Source organism: Equus asinus, chromosome 2 (assembly GCF_041296235.1).
Source record: "Equus asinus isolate D_3611 breed Donkey chromosome 2, EquAss-T2T_v2, whole genome shotgun sequence".
Lineage (NCBI taxonomy): Eukaryota > Metazoa > Chordata > Mammalia > Perissodactyla > Equidae > Equus > Equus asinus.
The window spans coordinates 145,623,040-145,646,877 of record NC_091791.1 but is presented as its reverse complement, the minus strand read 5'-3'; the positions used below and the strand labels follow the sequence as shown (position 1 = coordinate 145,646,877).

The following is a 23,838-nucleotide window of genomic DNA, read 5'->3' as shown; positions in this document are numbered from 1 at the left end:
TTGCTAGGAAATGTGGCTACAATTGTACATTATAAAATCAGACAGTACAGTAGTCCCCTTTATCCATGGTTTCACTTTCCATACTTTCAGTTACCCATGGTCAACCAAAGTCTGAAAATATTAAATGAAAAATTATAGAAATAAACAATTCATATTTTAAATTGCATGCTGTTCTGAGTAGCATAATGAAATCTTGTGCTGCCCTGTATGAATCATCCCTTTGTCCAGCATATCCACACTGTATAGCCACTTGCCGGTTAGTCGCTTAACAACCAGCTCAGTTATTAGATCAATTGTTGAGGTATTGCAGTGCTTGTGTTCAACTAACCCTTGTTTTACTTTATAATGACTTCCAAAGCCAAGAGTAGTGATGCTAGCAATTCAGATATGCCAAAGAGAAGCCTTGAAGTGCTACCTTTAAATCAAAAGGTGAAAGTTCTCAGCTTAATAAGGAAAGAAAAAATCGTATGCTAAGGTCGCTAAGATCTACAGTAACTTTTATTATAGTACATTGTTATAATTGTTCTATTTTATTATTAGTCATTGTTAATCTCTTAGTATGCCTAACTTATATATTAAACTTCGTCATAGGTATGTATGCATAGAAAAAGCATGGTATAAATAGGGTTTGGTACTACCCAGGGTTTCAGGGATCCACTGAGGGTCTTGGAACATATCCCCTGGAGATAAGGGGGAATGACTGTAACAAAATTTTCGTAATAGGTCAGTGCTAGGTAAACCCTCTTGCTTTACAGAAGGTGAAAGAAATGAAGTGACTTGCGCATGTTAAGGGACTAGGTCTTTTTTAGAAAGCTTATATTTTAGTTTTTAAAAATGTACCTTCTGTGTTCAATTACTATCTGATTAGGCCAATATGAAGGTTTTGATCTTGGACAAGCAACAATGGATTTTTAGTTTGGAGATTATGAGATATGTTTTTGTTACAAATAGGAGTTCCTGACAGGGTTCAAATGGGCAAGAAGTAGGATGTGTATATTATCATCAATCTTAGAGCTGTTAGGTATAAAGTGGATGATGTAAGAGTAGGTAAATGGGATCACTTTAAAACCTAGAATACTGGAAAAACAAATATTCTATTTGAGTGTGATTCAGTTTCATTTTCATTTAGAGTACCATCCTTGAAAAGTGCATTGATTAAATCTTCCCAAATTGAATTACAGTAAGGCCTGCTGAATCACCATACCCATATTCATGAGTAGCAGAATTAATGTGTTTATCTTATGTGAACAGTGCAAAACAAATAACTTCTGGTAATTTGATTGTTTTTATTTTTGTTTTTGCCATACTTTATGCTGGTCATTGCTCTTCTATCCATTGTCTTTCTTCATACAGGATATAATCCATTCAATTAGATTTCGTCTAAATCAATCACAATCATTTCCCAGTACTGCTTGCCCGAGGTTTCACCCAGGTCACTTTCATTGATGTTTCGAGCGTTAAAATAGTCTTTTTGTTTACTAGCAGAGACAGAGAAGTTCATCCTGTTGGGTTTGTGTTTGGCCAACTTACCTTTCGGTGTTAAGGTTATCTCTTGATTTGCTCCCAGGGATGGAGAGTTTCATCTGTTAGGCGTGTGATCTAATAAAACAACTCTAGAGTCCTTTTACCTCATCTACCAGTTTTTGAGAGGTTATCTCTTTTTCCCCACATTCTGCCCTCATAAGGTGAACGTAGATCCTCAGAACACTGACTTTTGAGACCCCCAATACCCCCAGTCAAAGAACAGAGATTCAGCTAAGTTGATTACATAACACAACACAGTTAGTGTATCCTTACAAACATTTTTACATGGTAACAAAGAGGCTCTTAAAATGTATCAAATATGTGCTCCCATCAGGTTGCAAAACAGGCATCTGTGTTTTTAAATGTGTTTGACATCTCACAGACTTAGAGGAAAAACAACGGTTTGATTAAACAATATATTAATTGAAAATTCACTCCATTTATGGTAAACTGCCATGGGGCTTATTTCTGAGTACTGTGGAAGGAGCTAGCCTTTAGAAAAGACAGGTTGATCTGGACTAAAGAGAGGAGGGGAGATATTTCTCCCTCTCTCAGTAAGTAAACCACAGGGCACCCCATTTCTTGGAAGACACAGGGCATTCACTCATAGTTTGCTTTTATTGGATTCTCTACTAAATGAGATCCCTGCGATGGGTGCTATGGGAGTATAAAAATAACAGCAGGGGCCAGCCCCCGGCCCAGTGGTTAAGGTTGCGTGCTCCGCTGTGGCGGCCCAGGGTTTTGCCTGTTCGAATCCTGGGCGCGGACATGGCACCGCTCATTGGGCCACACTGAGGCAGCATCCCACATGCCACAACTGGAAGGACCCACAACTAAAAATACACAGCTATGTACTGGAGGTCTTTGGGGAGAAAAAGGAAAAATAAAATCTTTAAAAAAATAATAAAATAACAGCAGACATGGTTCCTTTATGTGTATGAAAGAATTTGGGGGAAATGAAATAAATAATCTAAAACAGTTGAAGAGTTTAAGTTTTAGAAGTAAATTATAAACTATATACAGGTGCTGAAGAATGGAAAGCCAGCAAATGATAGCAGTTGGGGTTAGTCCGGAAAGGCATTTTCTGTCGTTCTTTTTTGTTTTTTTTTTTTTTTAGGAAGATTAGCCCTGAGCTAACTGCTGCCAATCCTTCTCTTTTTTTGAGGAAGACTGGCCCTGAGCTAACATCCATGCCCATCTTCCTCTACTTTATATGTGGGACGCCTGCCATAGCATGGCTTGCCAAGTGGTGCCATGTCCGCACCTGGGATCCAAACTGGTGAACCCTGGGCCACCAAAGTGGAACGTGCATACTTAACCACTGCACCACCAGGCGGCCCCAGGAAAGCCATTTTAGACAGTGGTATTGTCTAGACGTTTGTGTCCCCTCAAAATTCATGTTGAAATCCTAATGTCAAAATGATGGTATTAGGAGGTGGGGCCTCTGGGAGGTAATTAGGTGATGAGGGTGGAGCCCTCATGAATGAAATTAGTACTCTTATTAATGAGATCCCACAGAGCTCCCTAGCCCTTTCCACCACGTAAGGACACAGCAAGAAGTGAACCAGGAAGAGGGCTCTCACCAGACTACCACCATTCTGGCACCCTGATCTTGGCCCTCCCAGCCTCCAGAACTGTGAGAAATAAATTTCTGTTCTTTATAAGCTACTCAATCTGTGGTGTTTTGTTACAGCTGTCCAAACAGACTAAGGCAGACAGGATGATTCAAGCTAAATTGATAAAGTAATGGGAGTGAACGCCGTTTGGGGGACATAAAATTGAACACAACCTAAAATTCAGCCAAGCAAGACTTCAGTTAGTTTATCAAGTCTATTCCCTGATTCACATGTTTTAGACCATGGGGTAAAAAGAGCATTTTAAAAGTGTCTAGAGGGAAACACTAGCTGATCTATAAAGAATCTGGAATTAAAATGACATTGGACTTCTCCAACAATTCTGAAAGTTAGAAAACAGTGGAGAATTGTTAGAAAACAAAATCCTGAAGGAAAATGATCCATTCTAGAATTCTATCCCCTCCAAACTGTCATTTAGTACAAGGGAAGAATAATGATATTCGGAGGACCCAGCCTCTACGTAAGCAGTCTAACTGCCCTGAGGCTGCCATGCTGTGAGGAAGCCCGAACCAGCCCACGCAGACAGACTGAACAGACAGGCCCTGAGACTATACAAAAACACATGTCTCACCAGCCCTCAGCTGCTGTGGACCTCCTGTGTTTCCATATCCAGTCTAAATGCAACCTCAGGGAGAGACCCCAGCCCACAAGGGCCCAGTTGAGCCTTTTCTATCTCACAGAAATCAGGAGAAAATCAGTGGGCATTGTGGCATAATGCCAATAAGTTTTGAGGTGGTTTGTTACATAGCAATGGCAATCAGAAGAGGTACTCAAAAATTATACAGTCTATGAATTGTGGTCCATCAAAATGACGAACTAAACCAAGGAAGAGAAAAGCTTTAGAGGCAGGAAACTCAAGATGAGAAAGAGGCAAAAAGAATTCCTGGGATGATAGTTGGACCTACAGGCCTAGAAGGCTGCTTGGTCCAGATCCCAGCAAGAGGACGGAAGGCTCCAAAGAGAGCAGACAGAGAAGGAAACGGGGCTAACAGAATACCTGCTACATCCACTCATCCAATCAGGATTTAGGGGCCTTCTCTGTGCCAGAAACTATTTCAGGCCCTGGAGATACAGCTGAGGGCAAAACAGACCAAGTGTCTGTTCTCAGAGACTTGGATTTGGTGAAGGATGAGACCACGATAAAGCAATATGCTAATAAATTTATAAATATATACACTTTAAGTTTTGTATATATATCTGATATATTTTAATGTTGTTTTTTGTGTGTGTGAGGAAGATTTGCCTGGAGCTAACTTCCATTGCCAATCTTCCTCTTTTTTGTTTTTTTGGGTTTTTTTGCATGAGGAAGATTAGCCCTGAGCTCCTCTGTCCTCCTCTTTGTATGTGGGATGCCTCCACAGCATGGCTGATGTGCAGTGTAGACCACACCCGAGATCCGAACTCAAGAACCGTGGGCCACTGAGGCAGAGTGTACAGAACTTTAAACACTCAGCCATGGGGCTGCCCCCAGTTTTAATATTTTGAATGGGCATTTTCCTGTAATTTGTATATAAGAAAATTTGTAACTGGCACTCTAAAACTAAGGAAACAGAAATTTTTAGGTAATTATTAACTCTAAGAAAAACAAAATGAACGGACATGCAGGATACCACCTGGCTCAGCTGATAATAATAACAGTTAATACATAATGTCTGGTGCTGGGCACTGTTTTAGGTGCTTTTTATATACAGGTCCGCAGTCCTTTATTCAAAACCCCTGGATCCATATGTATTTCAAAATTCAGATATTTTCCCAGATTTTAGAAATATAATATGGTGCATATGGTCTGTATTACCTAACACATCCAGCTGGGTCTGAGCAGTATCCTATAATCAAAATTAAATTTCTCTGATAAAATCTATGAAAACCCAAACTAAGAGGGATAAGCAAAACTTTAAACAGCTTTAGATCAGTTCCGGGCAGCATTTGCCACCAAATGAGTTATGAAAGAATTTTTCATTTCAGAGCTTTTTGGATTTCAGAATTGTGGATAAGGGCTTATGGAGCAGAACTAACTTATTCAATCCTCACAACCACCTCTAAGGGAGATCCTATTATATTCCTATTTTATACATGAAGAACCTGAAGGAAGCACGGAGAAGCTGACTGGCTTTGCCCCATGTCACATAGCTAATAAGACTTGCTTAGTCACAAGAATGTAAACACTGAATATTTTAAGTTTGGTAGTACTATTTGAGTTTTTAAATGTCACACACACACAATTTTAGTGAAGAATATTTTTATGTTTTGATATGGAAAGAGCCAAGATAAATGAGTAAGGAGAAAAAAACATTCTAAATAGTGCATATATAAAGCTAGTGTTAAAATTTAAATGTGCAGGTGTGTGTATAACGTGTGAATGGATGCACAATCTCTGGAAGCCCGCATCCAAAGCTGGAAATAGTGGGTGCCTCCGAGGAGAGAAGCTAGGGAACTGGAGGACAGGAGTAGGAGAGAAACGCCACTTTGTACTGTGTACCTTTTTGTACTGTTGGAATTTTGTACCAAGTAACTGTACTCAAAATTAAATTAAGTCGAAAAGTAGTAAAAAGAAATACCAAAATGTCAATACTGCTTAGTTAACTCTGGATGCTGAGGTTTTATTTTATTTTGTTATTTTCTACCATTAACATGCAACAGTTTTAGAGTAAGCAGGGAAAAACCTTTCTTTAGGGAATATATCCTTTATTCAACTATATTTTTCCTACTAATTTGGTGTCTAGGCTTCTATGACTATAGAAGTCTTCAGATTCTGAAGAATGAGTACATCTGGGTTTCTTGGGCTAATAGATGAAAGCTGTTGTTATTGTCATAATCCGTCATGGGCCTCAAATAAATTTGTGTGTGTGTATGTGAGGAAGATTGACCCTGAGCTAACATCTGTTGCCAATCTTCCTGTTTTTGCTTGGAGAAGATTGTCCCTGAACTAGCATCTGCACCAATCTTCCTCTGTTTTGTATATGGGATGATGCCACTATAGCATGGCCCAACAAGCAGTGTGTAGGCCCACGTGGGGATCTGAACCGGTGAACCCACAAACCCTGGGCCACAGAGTGCTGAACTTAACCACTATGCCATCAGGCCGGCCCCCTCAGATAATTTTTTTACAGGAGCTGTTTACTCGGAGTTACGAAAGCTATTTGAATGTAAAACTGATTACCTCATGGAAGAGTTCTAAGGCCATCAAGAAAAAGAAATATACATCTCATAGTAGAATTTCAGCTGTTTTCCAAAACGATAGCAAGTCTGTTTCCTAAATCTCTCACCATCCTTAATCTAACTCACTTTTATAAGACTCAAGGGTCAATTCCAAAGCCCTAGTAAATAATTATTCCCTATGCAAATAAGAGTCAGGATGGGCAAATATGAGCTTGGAAAACATCCCAGTACACTTCCTATGAAAATTTGCACTTACGCTGAGAAAAAAGAACAGAACAAAAGTAATAAGTCAGAAGCTATTTCTTAGGACTGAAGCAAAGGCTGTCCTTTGGAAACCTTTCCTCTCGAATCTAGCATTAGGTTAAGGGACTGGCTTCCTTGAATAGGTAGGATTTAGGTTCCTCCCTGAAGCTTCAGAGTTACCAGGGAGCTTTGTCCTTAAAAGACCTATGCAGCCGACCAGATGAGGTCAGTGCACTCAACACCAGAAAAGCCAGAACATCAGCTTCCGGGAGAAGGAATTAGAATGAACAAAGAAAGGAGGACATGGGGGGGGCGGGGGCGGTGTTGCTGGGGGTGTGGATATTAGTAGAGAAAGCTAAATAAGTAAAGTGATATGAAGCCAACATACCAAAGAAACTGAAAATGAGAAGTATGAGGAAGGAGAGAAAAGAAGGGGAAAGTAGATTAAAGAAATAAAGCAAAAGGAGGAGCCATCCAGAAGAGAAGAGGATGGGAAAAACATGTTTTTAAAGAACATAGTAAAATAGTACTAAAGTGGGACAATATTGAAACAAAAATGAGAAAGCACTCTGACAGTATAACCAAAGAGACAGAAAAAAGTTAGGAGGTTTATAGACTCCCCTGCCAACCTATATTTTTACAAATCAAAGGGGACCACTAAAACAGATTCAGCTCAAACACAAAACAAAAGGGAAAATTTTCCTTTACAGTAAAACTACTCTGATTAAATCTCTTCATTAGATTTCCTTTTTCAACCTGTTGTTTCGAATCCTTCGAGAACACAGTATTAAGGCAGAGATGACATCTCCCTGCAGGGTGGGACCCCTGGCATGCAGCCTGTATCTGGCCCTCAGCATATTTCACCTAATCCACAGAGGGATCACCAAAAGGAGATACACTGTACTTCATGCTTGCAATTGCAAAAAAGCGTTACCGTGTTAAAACCCTTAACGGTAATATGGCAAAAGGCCACAAGATGGTGATGGTATACACCAAAGAGACCTTGCTCATCTGCAAAATGAGACACACACACACACACACACACACACACACACACACACCCCTTACCAATTTTTCCTTAGGAAAAAATTGGCTCAGTGGAGTGAGGGTGGTGTGAAGCAGAGAAAAGATTTGGAAAACACTGACTTTAGATAGTAATCAAAACACTTCTCTTAAAACTTAGAAGTATTTATCCATTTGGTTTCTCTTTTTTCCCAATTTAAAAAGAAGAAGCAGTGGCAAACACTGAGGAAATATTTTTCAGCTATAGGCACTTGGATTTTTAGGTATCTATTGATGAAGTGATACATTTAAATAAAGTAGCTGTTACCTTTTGGGGAAATTTAAACTTTTTCTTGGCTCCATAAGATGAAATTTCCCTAAAGAGTCCAGTGAAGATTTTATTTCCTTGATTTCAATTTATTTCATTACTCATTAAGGAAATGACAGGCAAGGTTAATCCCTTACCTTAAATGGGTGTGACATTTTAGGTTAATAATGGCTCATGTTGATGTATGGATATGTTTAACTTTCCAACATGCAAACAGACATGTACATACACTTCTATCTGCTACTTAAACAGAAACAAAATTTGAATGAGGGGAAAAGGGTAGAATCCTGGGCCTAAAATGCCAAAGAAGTAACTAAAGGGAAAACAGCCTGTAGCTTATTCGACAACCATAAGACTTTATTTCCAAAAACAATATTAGTCATTAGAAATATTTTTTATTTAGCATAAAGTAAATTCTTAAAAACAACCTTAAGTTTTAATTATTGGCCTGACGCTGATAATATGTATCAAAATGTCATTAAAATATTCTTATCTTGCACTCTGTAATTCCATATCAAAGAATTTATCTTAGGAAAATAAGAGAGTCACATGAAGATGTACAAGGGTGTTTATTATAGCCTTGTTTATAGAAATGAGAAATGTTGGAAATACCATAATAGGAAATTGACCAAATAAATTATGACATACATAAACTGAAATACTCCGCAATCATTTAAATTATGTTTTTCATGGCATTGTCATATTCTAGTGAAGGGAATATAAAAATAAGATGACCTTTTGAAAAGGCCATTTGGTATCATCTATTTAAATTGTAAATGGGTATACTCTTTGATTCAACATTTCTGTGTCTAGAAATTTACCCTGAGAAGATAATTTGACAGATATGCAAATATTTATGGACAAAATGTTCACTGAAACTTTGTTTATAATAGCCAGAAATTGGAACCAATCAAAACACTCATCAATGGAGAATTGTTCAAATAAAATATAATGTATTCATACAGTGAAATACTAAGTAGCAAGGATTAGGTAGATGAATGTGTATTGAAGAGAAGAGCATTATATGTTGTTGGCTTGCTAAAGCCAGTTAGAAAATTGGATGTTTTCTACAGTACGGAGGTTCCTCAAAAAATTAAAAATAGAACTACCATATGATCCAGCAATTCAACTTCTAGGTATATATTCAAAGGAAATGAAATCTCTATCTTGAAGAGATATCTGCAGCCCTATATTCATTGCAGCAATATTTACAATGGCCAAGACATGGAAACAACCTGAGTGTCCAAAGACAGATTAATGGATAAAGAAAATGTGGTAAATATCCACAATGGAATATTATTCAGCTATAAAAAAGAAGGAAATTCCTCCAGGAGCTACATGGATGAAACTTGAGGGCATTATGCAAAGAGAAATAAGTTGGTGAGAGAAAGACAAATAGTCTATGATCTCCCTTAAATGTGGAATCTAAAAAAACCAAACTTACAGAAACAGAGAGCAGACTGATAGTTGCCAGAGGCCGAATAGGGGTGAGGGTGGGAGCGGGGCCTAGGAGAGAATGGGAGCAGGTGGTCAAAAGGTACAAACTTCCAGTTATAAGATGAGTAAGTCCTAGGCATACAATGGATGGCATGGTGACTATAGTTAACAATACTGTATTGTGTATTTGAAAGTTGCTAAGAGAGTAAATCTTTTTTTTTTAATATTTTTCTTTTTTTTTTTCTTCTTAACATTGGCACCTGGGCTAACAACTCTCGCCAATCTTCCTTTTTTTTTTTTTAAGGATTGGCACCTGGGCTAACAACTGTTGCCAATCTTTTTTTTTTTTTAAGATTTTATTTTTTCCTTTTTCTCCCCAAAGCCCCCTGGTACATAGTTGTATATTCTTCGTTGTGGGTCCTTCTAGTTGTGGCATGTGGGATGCTGCCTCAGCGTGGTTTGATGAGCAGTGCCATGTCCGCGCCCAGGATTTGAACCAACGAAACACTGGGCTGCCTGCAGTGTAGCGCGCGAACTTAACCACTCGGCCCGGGAACAGCCCCCAATCTTTTTTTTTTTTTTTTTCTGCTTTATCTCCCCAAACTCCCCCTGTACACAGTTGTATATCTTAGTTGCAGGTCCTTCTAGTTGTGGGATGTGGTACGCCACCTCAACGTGGCCTGACAAGCTGTGCCATGTCTGTACCCAGGATCTGAACCCTGGGCCGCTGCAGCAGACCACGCGAACTTAACCACTCGGCCACGGAGCCGGCCCAAAGAGAGTAAATCTTAAGTGTTCTAACCACACACACGAAAATTGTAACTGTTTGAGGTGATGGAAGTGCTAACTAACCTTATTATGGTAATCATTTTGCGATAAATACATATATCAAATCATTACATCGTACACCATAAACTTATACAATATGTCAATTTTATCTCAATAAAGCTGGGGAAAAAAATCAGATGTTTCTTGGGACCGGCCCGGTGGCACAGCAGTTAAGTGCACACGTTCTGCTTCGGTGGCCGGGGGTTCACCAGTTCGGATCCTGGGTGTGGACATGGCACCACTTGGCAAAAGCCATGCTATGGCAGGCGTCCCACATAAAAAGTAGAGGAAGATAGGCACGGATCTTAGCTCAGGGCTAATCTTCCTCAAAAAAAAAAAAAAAGGATGTTTTCTATGCTTATATAAGCAAATATTTAAATATGCAGAAAAAGTCTAGGAGGCTATACATAGTGATGTACTGGTAAAAGTTTAACAACCAGCTCTCTGGGAAAAAAAGCCCTGATAGGTGGTGTTTGCCAATTTCCATGGTGTAAATCCTCCTGCCATGACTGATTTCAAGCTATCAATGTATAGATGTTGAACATGGATTTGGGAAGAGATGCACACAATTAGCTCACTGCGCTGGTGTGGGCAGGCTCCAGCACACCTCTGTGCCTCTGAGAGGTGAGATTTTGAGAAGACTTTCATGTTCTACCTTACATACTTCTGTGTTTGTTTGCATTTTTTACAATAAAATTGTATCTGTTGTAATCAACAAAAAGAGTAAAAATGCCAATTTGGAAAAGCAAAGATTTTTAAAAATAAACTAAATACTTATATTATCTCAATTTCATTTATGTATATATCTAAATATAAATATATATTTATAAATACATTTATGTATCTATTTGTATATATTTATATATAAATTTATAAATATAAATATATACTTAGATATATATGTTCCTTTGAACAGGAAAATGTCTGAAAGGAAAAAAGCAAAAATGTACATAGTGGTTATAGCTGAGCAATGGAATTCTGGGTGATTTTACTTTTTGTTTTACTTTTCAATATTTTCCATGTTTTCTACAAATGCTTGTATAATTCTGTAATGCTTTTATATTCAGAAAAGACATCATTATAAACAAAACACTTAGGCCTGCTGTCACTACTTACAAGGTTATTTCTTCTCTTTTGGATTGCTATTACTGCAATCAGCGTGTACGACTATCATAAAATAAGCAGGTAAGTGGATAAGCAGAATCTTTTATCTTTTTCCCCTCTCTTAAAGGTAAAAGAAGAAATTAGTCTATATTTATGTGGCCCATGATCTTGAAGCATATATACATATTTCCTGACCCTTAATGGAAAAATTTCCCAGTCACTTACTTTATCAATTACTGCCATACACCCCACCCCAATTTTCTCCCAGATTATTGTAACTGCCTTGACCTTCTCTTTCTCTCTCTGTTTCCATTTCTCGCCTCAGTACAGTCCATACTGTAATTAGAAGAGATTAGGGAGATCTACCTGCATGTTGCCAAAAGATTAATCATCTTAAAATAAGGTTTTTCTTTCCATTTTGCTCAAAATGTTTTTTGTGTTTTTTTGAGGAAGATTAGCCCTGAGCTAACTGCTGCCAATCCTCCTCTTTTTTTGAGGAAGACTGGCCCTGAGCTAACACCCATGCCCATCCTCGTCTACTTTATATGTGGGACGCCTACCGCAGCATGGCTTGCAAAGTGGTGCCATGTCCGCACCGGGGATCCAAACCAGGGAACCCCGGGCCTCCAAAGTGGAACGTGCGCACTTAACCGCTGCACCACCAGGCCACCCCTGTTCAAAAGTCTATAATGGCAGGTTGCAAAAGAATGTTTACAGCATGATTGCATTTCTGTAATAATTATATCAACGTATTACTATATGCACAGAAAAAAAATCTGAAGAATATACCAAGTTGTTAGCAAAACTTCCCTCTGGGAGTAGTGGAATCATAGGGAAATTTTACAATCTAATTTTTATTTTATTTTTAAAAAAATTTTTGCAGGGAAAAATTCACCCTGAGCTAACATTTGTTGCCAATGTTCCTCTTTTTTTTCCTCCCCCTAAAGCCCCAGTGCATGGGCGTATATCCTAGTTGTAAGTCCTTCTAGTTCTTCTATCTAAACTGCCACCAAAGCATGGCAACTGACAGACAGGTGGTGTGATTCCACGACCGGGAAACCAACCCCAGCCACCAAAGCGGTGAGAGTGCCAAACTTTAACCACTAGGCCCTCCGGGCTGGCTCTCTACATTCTAATTTTTGTGTCTCTAAAATCTTTTAAGAAAAGCTTAGGGGCTGGCCCCGTGGCCGAGTGGTTAAGTTTGAGTGCTCCACTTTGGCAGCCCAGGTTTTCACTTGTTTGGATCAGTGGACGTGGCACCGTTCATGGCCATGCTGAGGTGGCGTCCACATGCCGCAACTAGAAGGACCCACAACTGAAAAACATGCAATTATGTACTGGGGGATTTGGGGAGAAAAAAAGCAGAAAAAAAAGAAGAAGATTGGCAAGTGTTGTTAGCTCAGGTGCCAATCTTTAAAGAAAAAAAAAAGAAAAGCTTAGATTACTTTTATACTGCAAGAAGAAATAACAGTGAGGAGGGAATTTTTTACTAAATTCCCACTGCTCAGAGGATGAAATCTAAACTCCTCTCCTTTTGTCGAAATGCCTATCTTCAAAATCTACCTATTCAATAAAATTCACCCAATCTATTCCAGCTCCCTCACAGATTACTCGCTTTTCTGAATTTCTGCAGCACTTCCTGACTTTGGCACTTATCTTTGCATTTTATCATACATTGGGTGATAACACTATATAAACTGTTTCTCAATTATAGATACTTAAGGGTGGAGTTTGTGCTTATTCTTTATGTCCCTCAAAGTCTCTAAATAATGCCAGACACAGAGCAGATAGTCACTCAATGTTTATTAAATTGTTTTGAAACCCAACATCTAAGGAAATTGAAAAGGATACGAAAGGTTGTTTTCTTAGAGACATCCACAGGAAAAATCTATTAGGATGAAAAGAAAGAATAAAATGGAAGTTAAAATATATGTATAGGCAAAAGAAGGGGAGCAGTAAAAAGAAAGTATAGCAACATTTGAAATAGAAGATTCTGTATTAGTCTCCTGTGGCTACTGTAACAAATTATCACAAACTCGGTGGCTTAAAACAACAGAAAGTGGGGCCAGCCCGGTGGCACAGACGTTAAGTTCGCACGTTCCACTTCTCAGCAGCCCGGGTTCCACGGTTTGGATCCCAGGTGCGGACATGGCACTGTGTGGCAAGCCAAGCTAGGTAGGCGTCCCACGTGTAAAGTGGAGGAAGATGGGCACAGATGTCAGCTCAGGGCCAGTCTCCCTCAAAAAAAGAGGAGGATTGGCAGCAGAAGTTAGCTCAGGGCTAATCTTCCTCAAAAAAAACCCCAGAAACTTATTCTTTCACATTTCTAGAGGCCAGAAGTTCGTCAGTTTCACCGGGTGAAAAAAGGTGTCATCAGGGCTGTGCTCCTTCCAGAGATAGCGATGATCTGTTTCTTGCCACTTTCAGCTTCTAGAGGCTGCCAGTGCTCCTTGGCTTATGGCCACATCACTCCAATCTCTGCCTGCACAGTCACACTGCCTTCTCCTCTTCTGTGTGTCATATCTCCCTCTGTCTTCCTATTCTAAAGATACATGTAATTGCATTTAGTGCCTACCCACATAATCCAAAATAATTTCTCATCTCAAAATCCTTAACTACACCTACAAAATTCTTTTTTTCTATACAAAGTAACATCCACAGAGTCCTGGGATTAAGACATGGACATCTTTTGGGGCGTCATAATTCAGCCTACCACAGACATATGCCAGAAAGAATTCTATTAATATAAAGTAAAGCTCTTCATGGTCCCCAACCCTGCCTTCTCCATGCAGTTCTTCCAGTTTCAAGGCATGATACAGAAACAGAAGCTTAAAATTCTTTTAAACTGCCAACTCTAGAAACTTGTTGCAATATCTGTCGGGACACTAGGGACAAACAGAGGTCTTAAAGCAGTAGGATAAAGCATGAGAAGAAGAGCACCAAAAGTCCATATTTTTGGCTACTGAACACAACAAGTTTAGTAGTGACACCCTAAGGGAGTGAAGCACCCTGAGACTAATTTGGTGGAATCATGCATTGCACATCTATGGTGTGCTACTATCACACGTAAAAGAAGGATACAAAAGAGTTAGAAAACACCTCTGAGTCAAAGAGTTTACAATCTAATGATTGCCCTTGCAATGAACAGTTAAATGGAGAAAAAATATGACAAAGCAGCCTAGATTTTTGATAATGCCCTACTTTGGAACAGATTATGAGAATCAAGGCTAAGACCAATGCAAAAGAAGCAGGTCGGTCTACGGTAGCTACACAATTCCTATGGGGAGTGAGGAATTGGGGTCATCTCTCTGCAGGTGGAAATATGATTTTATTCACTATGCAAAGTAATGCGTATGTTCCAGAGACAATGTCAATATTTAATCATTTCAAAAGTTAGAATGGTGTACCATTCGAGCAGGATAAAAATACAGGCTTCCATAGGGAAATATGAATTTGCTTTGAGAATAGATTTTATTTCTTGGTATACTAATACGACCTATTACATCATGTTGGGAGAAAGATAAACACCTTCACTTTCTTGTCCTTTGATGATAAAAGTAAACATCTTTCTCTTCTATGAAGAAGAAAATTTAGGTCTCATACCAGAAAGGACTACTAGGAAGTTTAATTGTTTTAAAGAGTGTACTATCTAAAGAAAAATTAGTATAAAATATATAAGCCTTTATCATGTTTCAATTAAACAAACGTGTAGAGCCCCTACTATGTGCAAGGCCTCCAGGAAGTAAAGAGATGAGAAAGAAATGTACCTGTTCCCAAGGAGCTAGTTTCCAGTCTCCTAGGAATGATAATTAGAATACCTCAGAAAAGGATGCATACAAAGTTCTGTGGGGGTCCAGAGTTGGGGATATTGGCAAAGGCTTTGGTGGGAGGTAGCATGTGAAGTGTACTCTGCAGAATGTGCTTTGATCTTTGGAGAAGCCGTGAGAGGATGGACCAAGCAGAAGCACCAGCATGAGTTAAGGCACATGAGTAGAATCGGTTGGGGCACATTTGAAGAGAAGTGAATAATCCATTCTTACTAGGATCTGGGGTCCATACAGCTTTAGGACATTTGAAGTATCTTCCTATGGGAAAAAGTCTAGCAGAAAGTTAGAGGCAACTGAGATTCCATTTAAAGTAACTTTGGGGGCTGGCCTGTGGCCTAGTGGTTGAGTTCAGCGTGCTCTGCTTTGGTGGCCCAGGTTGGGTTCCCGGGTGTGGACCTACACCATTCATCAGTGGCCATGTTGAGGCAGCAACCCACATACGAATGAAGAGGAAGACTGGCAGAGATGTTAGCTCATGGGGAATCTTCCTCAAGCAAAAAGAGGAAGATTGGCAACAGGTGTTAGCTCAGGGCTAATGTTCTTCAGCAAAAAAAAAAACACCAAAAACACAAACAAACAAAAAACCCCAAAAAACTAACCTAGAAAGATTAACAAAGTTCTGACAGGAAGAGGAAAAAGGAGAGAGGGAAAGAAGTTGGAAGTGCTGTAGCAAGATACCCTTTCCCCAAATATACATGTCCATATCTATATATTACCCTGAAAACCCCACTGAGAAGAACGGTGAAAAAGGGGAATTTCCAGCTGAGCAAGCTGTTATGTGTTGACCTGTGTGAGCCCTACTGGTGGTTCTGGGAGAGGAGATGGCGGCCATCATAGAGAAGGAATGGGCTGAGCAGGTAACTTTGGCTCTCCTGGCAAACACAAATTTAACAGACATGATGACAGAAGTAGATCTAGCCAAAAACCAAAATGGAGGTGAATCACAGAAAAATGATTCTATTAAAAATCAACTAGGGCCTGGCCCCGTGGCTGAGTGGTTAAGTTCGCGCGCTCCGCTGCAGGCGGCCCAGTGTTTCATTGGTTCGAGTCCCGGGCGCAGACATGGCACTGTTCATCAAACCATGCTGAGGCAGTGTCCCACATGCCACAACTAGAAGGACCCACAATGAAGAATATACAACTATGTATGGGGGGCTTTGGGGAGAAAAAGGAAAACAATAAAATCTTTAAAAAAAAATAATGAACTAAAAAAATGAATTAATGGTCTGCCACTTCTTTCTCCACCTTCCCATTCTCTTCCCTCCCCTTCCTGCATATCAGTCCAAAAGCCATTACATGGGGCCAAGCAAGGTGTGTGCCTGGGGTAAGAGTGTGGAGCCATGGGGGTCAAAAGGTGTAAGGAGGGCATCTGGATAAGAGGTCAGCCTAGTGCAGGTGTCAGAGCCCAAGAGGGGTGAGAAGGGCATCTATGTGGAGGGTGGCTTGACTGGGATGAGAAGGGTGTCCTCATAAGAAGGAGGATACTAGGGTGGTATTCTGAAGAGAGTGAGAATGGAGTCCTTGCAGAGGGGCAGCCTGGCGTCAGGCATTGGAGCCCAACGGAGGGGTAGGACAGCTATCCACATGGTGCAGAGGATGGGAAGAGGAAGAGAGGAGGTCTAGCATGGTGCAGAGATCAAGCTGGGTGAGGAGGGCATCCATGAAGGAAGGCCAACTGGCACGGAGTGTCACAGTCAGACCAGGGTGGGGAGGGTGACTATGCAGGGGGTGGTCCAGCTTGGGGCACCGGAGCCCAGGCAAGATGTAGAAGGTATCCGGGCAGAGCAGTACCCCAGTGCAGGGTGAGGAGGGTGTCCACACTGGGGGGAAGGGGCAATCACAGGAGTTTTTTATGTACAGAAGGATTGATCAAATAAGTAGTCATATTAAGGATATTAGGAGTCAGGTTTCTCACTGGTAGAGATGGTAGTTACATACATGAAAAGTGAAAAAACTAGAATGAACAATTGCTGTTGGATTGGAGTTGGAGGTATCAGAGTGAACTCATGATTTTGAATATATATACAGATCTTCTTTGATATGATGGGGTTACATCTTGATAAACACATTGTAGGTTGAAAATTTCATAAGTTGAAAGTGCATTTAATACACCTAACATACATCTAATCTTAGTTTAGCCTACTTTAAACATGCTCAGAACACTTACATTAGCCTACAGTTGGGCTAAATCATCTGGCTTAAAGCGTATGTTATAATAAATTGTTGAATATCTCATGTAATTTATTGAATACTGTACTGAAAGTGAAAAACAGAATGATTGTAAGGGTATCAGTTGTTCACCCTCATGATTGCATGGCTGACTGGGAGCTGTGGCTCCTTGCTACTGCCCAGCATCGCCAGAGGGTATCCTACCACATATCGCTAATCTGGGAAAACGTCAAAATTCAAAATTCAAAGTATGGTTTCTACTGAATGTGTATCACTTTCACACCACCATAAAGTCAAAAACTCGTAAGTTGAACCATCATAATCGAGGACTGTTTGTAGATATAGAAATAAATATAGATGTAAATGTGTGTGTGTATAAACAATACATAATTTTATATATAAATACACATATATGTGTATTTATGTGCATACGTAAGTATATTTCATATAGTCCCTAGCTCTGTCCACTGAAAGGGCCTGAGCACAGTGACACCTCAATAGCAAAGAGTACACCTAATGCCAGAGATACCGGTTTCTAAATGCCGTTCTCCACCAAAAGGAAATGGAGTTTCTTGGAGAAATGGCTGATTCCAGGGCTGGGGCAGGGAAAGTACAAAATAAGCCTGGGCTATCTTGCACAGCAAGTAATGAAGGGTAAAAAGAATGACGGAGATATGTCAAAAGGATTAAGCATTTGAAGGGGCTCCCACTGGCCAAATGTGGAACAGTTTGAGTGTCAAAATAACGAAAGTAATGGATTATAATCCATTGAATAAAATAGGAATTCCTTAGCCAATATGGATGTAAATAAATAAAAGAATACATAGGAAATTTGATGAAGAATGAGATATTTACATAGCCTCATTTCCCCCGAAAATACTTAATTACAAACAGGAAAAAGAGTAACTTTGCAGTGGAGGCAGACACCACCTTAATCGAGCTAACATCACCAGTGATGGGACAAATTGAAGTCATATGCCACCTGATAGGATGCAACGAGAAGAACACAGTGTCACTTCTCTAATAGTTCTGCCAAAGATGTATAACCTGAGCCTAATCATGAAAAAAATCTCAGACGAACCCAAATTGAGGGACATTCTACAAAAATAAGTGGCCTGTAATCTTAAAGAGCGTTAAGGTCATGAGAGTAAAGGAAAGACTGGGGGACCGTTCAAGATTGAAGAAGACTGAAGAGACAACTAAATATGATGCGTAATTTCTGCAAAGGATCCTTTTACTACAAGAAAGACATTATTGAGACCGTTGACAAGATGTGAATGGGATCTGAAGATTAGATAGCAACATATCAATGTAAATTCCTGATTTTGATAATTGTGCTGGGCTTATCTGGATGAACATTCTCATCAGTAAGAAATACACACTAAAGTATTTGGGATGATGGGGCATTTTCACAGTTTAGGCTCTGCAGGAAGAAGACTCTGAGTCAGAGTTTAGTGTCCAGGATGTTTATTAGGAAGTGCCTTTGGGGTCAACACCTGTGGAAGGGAAGAGAAGGAAGCAGGTTTAGACAGAAGGAAAAGCAAGCTGCATGTAAGGAAGCCCCAGCAGCCTCAACTGACCCCATGAGGAGCTCTGGAGCTGAAATGGCCTTTCAGCATTGTCCCAAACCAGGCTGAAATGGCTGGGCTTTAAAACAATGCCTTGATTGGTCATTGGATGTGGGCTGTCCCCCAAAGGGCATGGGCTTTAGGAGCTGATAACTGAAGGCTATCTGCTGATAGTACGCCAAGTAGCTGGAATAAAAAGTCATTCTGCAAAGGGAAATCTCAGTGGCTCATCTCCATATTTGTTCCCTTTGCTGCTCTTAGATCCACATCTTTGTGTATGTTGAGGAGTAGCTTCTTCCAGTTTCTGATGAGCCCCTCCTCCTGGGGAGGCTTCAAAGAGGAAGGTTTGTAGGACAAACTACAGCCCTCTCTGCTGTAGCTGGTCTTGGAGCTGCAATAGAAACTCAGCTTCCTTCCTTGACCATTCTTTCTAAACTCCTCTCATTCTCAGCTACCACTTCTCTCAGCCTCAGTGTCTTACCTGGGGACATGATCTAGATTCTCATCCCAGAGAGATCTGAGTTCCTAGTCACTATATCCTTGCTGCATTATCCATTTAGCATCGCAAGTGGGCAAGGGAATAACAAGAAGCATCCACGTAGATATCTGGGTGCTGAAACATCATTTCCTACCCCAACTGGATAACAGCAGACCTAACTCCCTCTGATGAGCAGAGTTAATACCCATGCCAACATTTTTCTTCTACTTCCAGCCCATTTTTCCCTGGATGCTAGGAGCCCAGAGTGCCCAGGCAGCAATTCTGGCTAGTAATCCAAAGGGACTTTTGCTGTATCCTCTGGTGGAAATATTCCCCTTATGGGAGCCAAGTCCTCTAACCCGGCAGAGTCCGGAACAGCAGGAATAGGAAGCATAAATTTCCCAAGGGGTCATCGGGAGTGCTGATAAGCAGGACCTCTCCTACTTTCATATTTTGCTTCTCAGAACCATGTATTCTTCCTCTTGGGGACACAGCACCATATAAAGAGCTTTGATTCAATGTGTTTAATGTGTTCTGGAGGATGGCACTCACAGAGTGTTGCATCTGAGCTAACACTTCAGCTCTGCCTTCAACAAAGCATTCCAGTGCTCTGTCAGGCCAGGAGCTCTAGGGTGCTGCAGTGAGTGATAGGACCAGTAGACGCCCTTGTCATGGGTCCACTCTCATACCTTTTTTGCTGTCACTTGGGTCCCCTAGTCTGATGCAATGTTATGTGAGCTCCCCTGCTGCTGGATTAAACATTGTATAAGCCCAGGGCGTGAGACCTGAAGCTAAGACATTTAAATCCTTACCCTGAATATGTGTCCATTCCTGTCAGAATGAATCACTGGCCCTTTCAGGGCAGAAGGGTTCCAAAGTAGTCAACCTGCCACCAACCTGTTGGTTGGTCTCCTTGACGAATGGTGCCATATTAGGAGCTCAGCATTGATCTCTTTTGCTGTCAGGTTGGACATTTGGCAGTGCCAATAACTCGATCAGCTCTGATAAGTGGGAACCTATACTATCAGGCCCAGAATAGCCTCAGTCTCTGCCACCATGGCCACTTCATTCACATACTCTGCCAGCAATGGTGTGGGAGGTGGAGTCAACTGGCTGAGTAATTTACATGAGGGATTTATACCTGCCATTTTGCTTTCTTTTCTACATGCCATGTCCTTTCTGTTGTTCCTCTATTTCTATATTGTTGCCTTGTCTTGTGTTAAAAAGATATTTTCCAATGTACCATTTTAATTCCCTTGTCATTTCTTTTACTATATATATTTACTATATTTTACTATATATATTATATAAAAATATATATATATATATATATTTGAGTTATTTTCTTAGTGGTGGTTGCCCTGGGGATGACAATTAACATCTTAATTTACAACAATCTAGTTCAGATTAATATCAACTTAATTTCAATAGTATACAAAAGCTTTGCTCCCAAATAGTTCCATTCCCTTCACCCTCTTTGTTTTCTTTTGCTTGTACTATACTACCCATCTATTTTTCAGCAGGTGACACCGTGTTTTATTAACTATCTCCATACCGCTCTGCAGGTCAGGTGCCCCTGATTGCCACTTTGATCTTGCCACTCATGATCATAATTGTGTCCACATGGTTTCTGAGCGTTGCGTGATGCCATATGGCTCAATTATTTGGGGATTGTATTATCTCCATCGCTAATAAAGAGCTCAGTTTTATAGCAGCATCTCCTACCATCAGTCCAGCCTGCAAAAGAGAGCCACCACTGAACTTCATAATGATTCTGGTGCCCCTTCACCAACACATTCTTTTTTTTTTTTAATTTTTATTGAGTTAATGATAGGTTACAATCTTGTGAAATTTCAGTTGTACATTATTGTTTGTCATTCGTGTTGTAGGTGCACCCCTTCACCCTTTGTGCTCACCCCCCCACCCCACCTTTCCCCCCGGTAGCCACTAATCTGTTCTCTTTGTCAGCATTTTTAAATTCCTCATATGAGTGGAGTCATACAGAGATTGTCCTTCTCTATCTGGCTTATTTCACTTAACATAATTCCCTCAAGGTCCATCCATGTTGTCACCAACGCATTCTTTATTGCTTTGGTAGACGGTGTATCCTCCAGGTCCTCCCATGGAACAGTCCTCACCTGGGTTGTGCTGTCATTTAACCCTAGTTAAAGATTTAGAGGACAGGAGGGTAGCTGGGGAAGATCCTGAGGGGGTCACATGCTGTTTTGCAGGGAGAGGCCTTGGCACTGTCTCAAGCAAAGGGAGTGTGTAGCTCTTAGCAGGGGAAGGTGGCTCACTCCTGTAGGCTCAGAGGGTCAAGAGAAATCTGGGAAGAATTCAAGAGTTTGGGGGGCATTAACTCAGATGTCCCCATCCCATGTGTCAGAGTCGCATTCTTTTCCTCCACAGCCCTGTCCTTGGCAGAGGAGACTTATTTTAGTTAGTAGTTTTACCTTCTTTGGAGCTTGGCTGCACTTAGTTCGGTCTGGTCCTCAGCTTTCTCGGCCCTCCCGCTGCAGGTTATGGAAGCCTCTTCACATGCCACCAAAGAGACCCTCTGGTGTTCACACTTTGCTTTCAGTTGCCTGCTAGTCACTTTCTCAGCTTTCTGTTTTCTTTTCCTAGAGCTTCAATAGAGCTAAGCACTAACCATCCTATCCTATTGTCCTTATAGTTACTATTTCCTCCATATGTTGCACCAGCTAATACATTCTCTTTCACGAGTATACCGTCCCAATTCACCACTGGTGAAAGTTTTAATAACTGGACCACCACCTTGTGCCAAGGACTATCTGTGCTCCATCTATGACTGTGACAAGGTCCTTCTACCAGCTGGGTGGTGAGTGATCAGCTCCAAAACCCCATCTTATCACCTGCTTTCTCAGAACTCTCCTGGCTCCAACTGTGGCAGTTTGAGTTTTCCAGGAAGCAGATTCTGTGACAGACTTTAGTGTTCAGGATAATTATTAGGGAGAGCTCTTGGGATCAATACCCATGGGTGGGAGGGAAAGAAAACAGGATTGGGCAGAGGGAGAATCTGATCTGAGATGCAGGCTGATAAGGCCTCAGCTAACCCCACTGGGAGCTCTTGAGCAGAAATAGTCCATTGAAGTTGTTCTTCACAGGGCTGAAATAGCCAGGCCTTTCTATCCTTGCCTTGCTCAGCCATTGAATTTGGGCTGCCCAGGAAAGGAGCCTCTCCTTGGGCAAGGTGGCTGTCTGCAGATGAGGCAAACCCCGAAGGAAATGACAGCTGACAGCTGTGTGCTGAGCACTCTCCCCACGGCTGGGCAACAAGTCCTTCCTTGAAGGGCATCTGGTCAGTGCATCTCAATGTCCACCACAGGTATCATGTCAGCAACTTCCTGTCAAATTGCTCAGGTGAAAAAAAAGTTCGTTGTGCTATGTGTGCAACTTTTCTGTAAGTTTGAAATACTTTCAAAATAGAAAACTTAAAAAAAAAATAAACATACTTACATAAATTAAATGTGACTAAGGAGACACCTAAAAAAGAGCCTCTTGTTGCTGACACAAGGAAAGAAGAATGATGTTGAGAGACAAAAATTCATTTGAATGAGTAAAATATGGATCACCAGAAGAATTAGTGACAAGGCAAGTTGAGGCTTCATCCTTGCTGACACAACATACTTCAGAACAGGGCAAGAACAGAAATGCCTATTTCATCAGTTAGACTGGCCTTTAATTTCACCTCACCTCTTCTGAGTAGGTAGTCTTTTATAGATTATCTTTAATAGTTACTGTGTCCTATCTCCCTCCTCCTTTTGTTCTTTTCCTCTCTAAGGCCATCATGGAACTCGGAATGTGGCGATGCGAGTCTCCGCTCAGCTTCCCCATACTGGGATGAAGATTATTTTTAGGATTAATCTCTGAGTCACAGAAGGAGGAGGGAAAGAACCATTTTCATCTCTTCCTTTTCCCTCCTTCATAACCTGCTGCACAGCTAAATCATTTTAAAAATTTGTCTTTTTCCCTCTTCCCCAAGAATCATTTGCTTTCTATTTTTCCTTCGGAGATAGTACTTATAAACCTTGATCAGAGGCTTTTAAACACAGAAGAAGTTTTTCTTTGCTGAATGGACCACAGGCTAAATCAAAGGAGATTGCCTTAAGCTGCTTTCATGTAAGTAAATCTATTTATTATAATACTGCTTGTTGGGCTCTGAGAGGTTGTATATAGTTACTCCTCATCCCCTTCTCGCCGTCCTCTCAGCTGGGCCCTGCTCTGGGCTTCCCCTTCTATCTCTCCTAGGCTAAGGGTAGAAGGCATTCCTGCTTTCTGTGGGGAGATGCAGGCAGAGATTGCGTTCTGCTCTTCTACCTTTGCAGCCACATGCTTGAGCATGTCTCATGCTTCACTATTTGACTACGTTTCTTTGAGGGATAAATAAGCACGGATACAGTGAACGCTACACTTTTTAAAAAGTTCCTACCAATGTACACATTAAACATTGAAAAAAAAAGCTCTACCCAAATAAATTATCGAGAAAGTTCTATCTTGGATAAAGTAGGCACTTAAA

At 40.6% G+C, this 23,838-nt stretch overlaps 1 protein-coding gene across 1 annotated transcript in view; it reads left to right on the top strand.

Moving 5' to 3' along the window:
* Positions 1–23,305: 23,305 nt before the first annotated feature.
* MAPK6 (mitogen-activated protein kinase 6) overlaps positions 23,306–23,838 on the top strand; it is a 44,974-nt gene continuing 44,441 nt past the window's right edge. The window contains exon 1 of the mRNA XM_070501487.1: positions 23,306–23,441. The gene's annotated coding sequence lies outside the window, so the exon portion shown is untranslated. The remainder of the gene's footprint in view (positions 23,442–23,838) is intronic.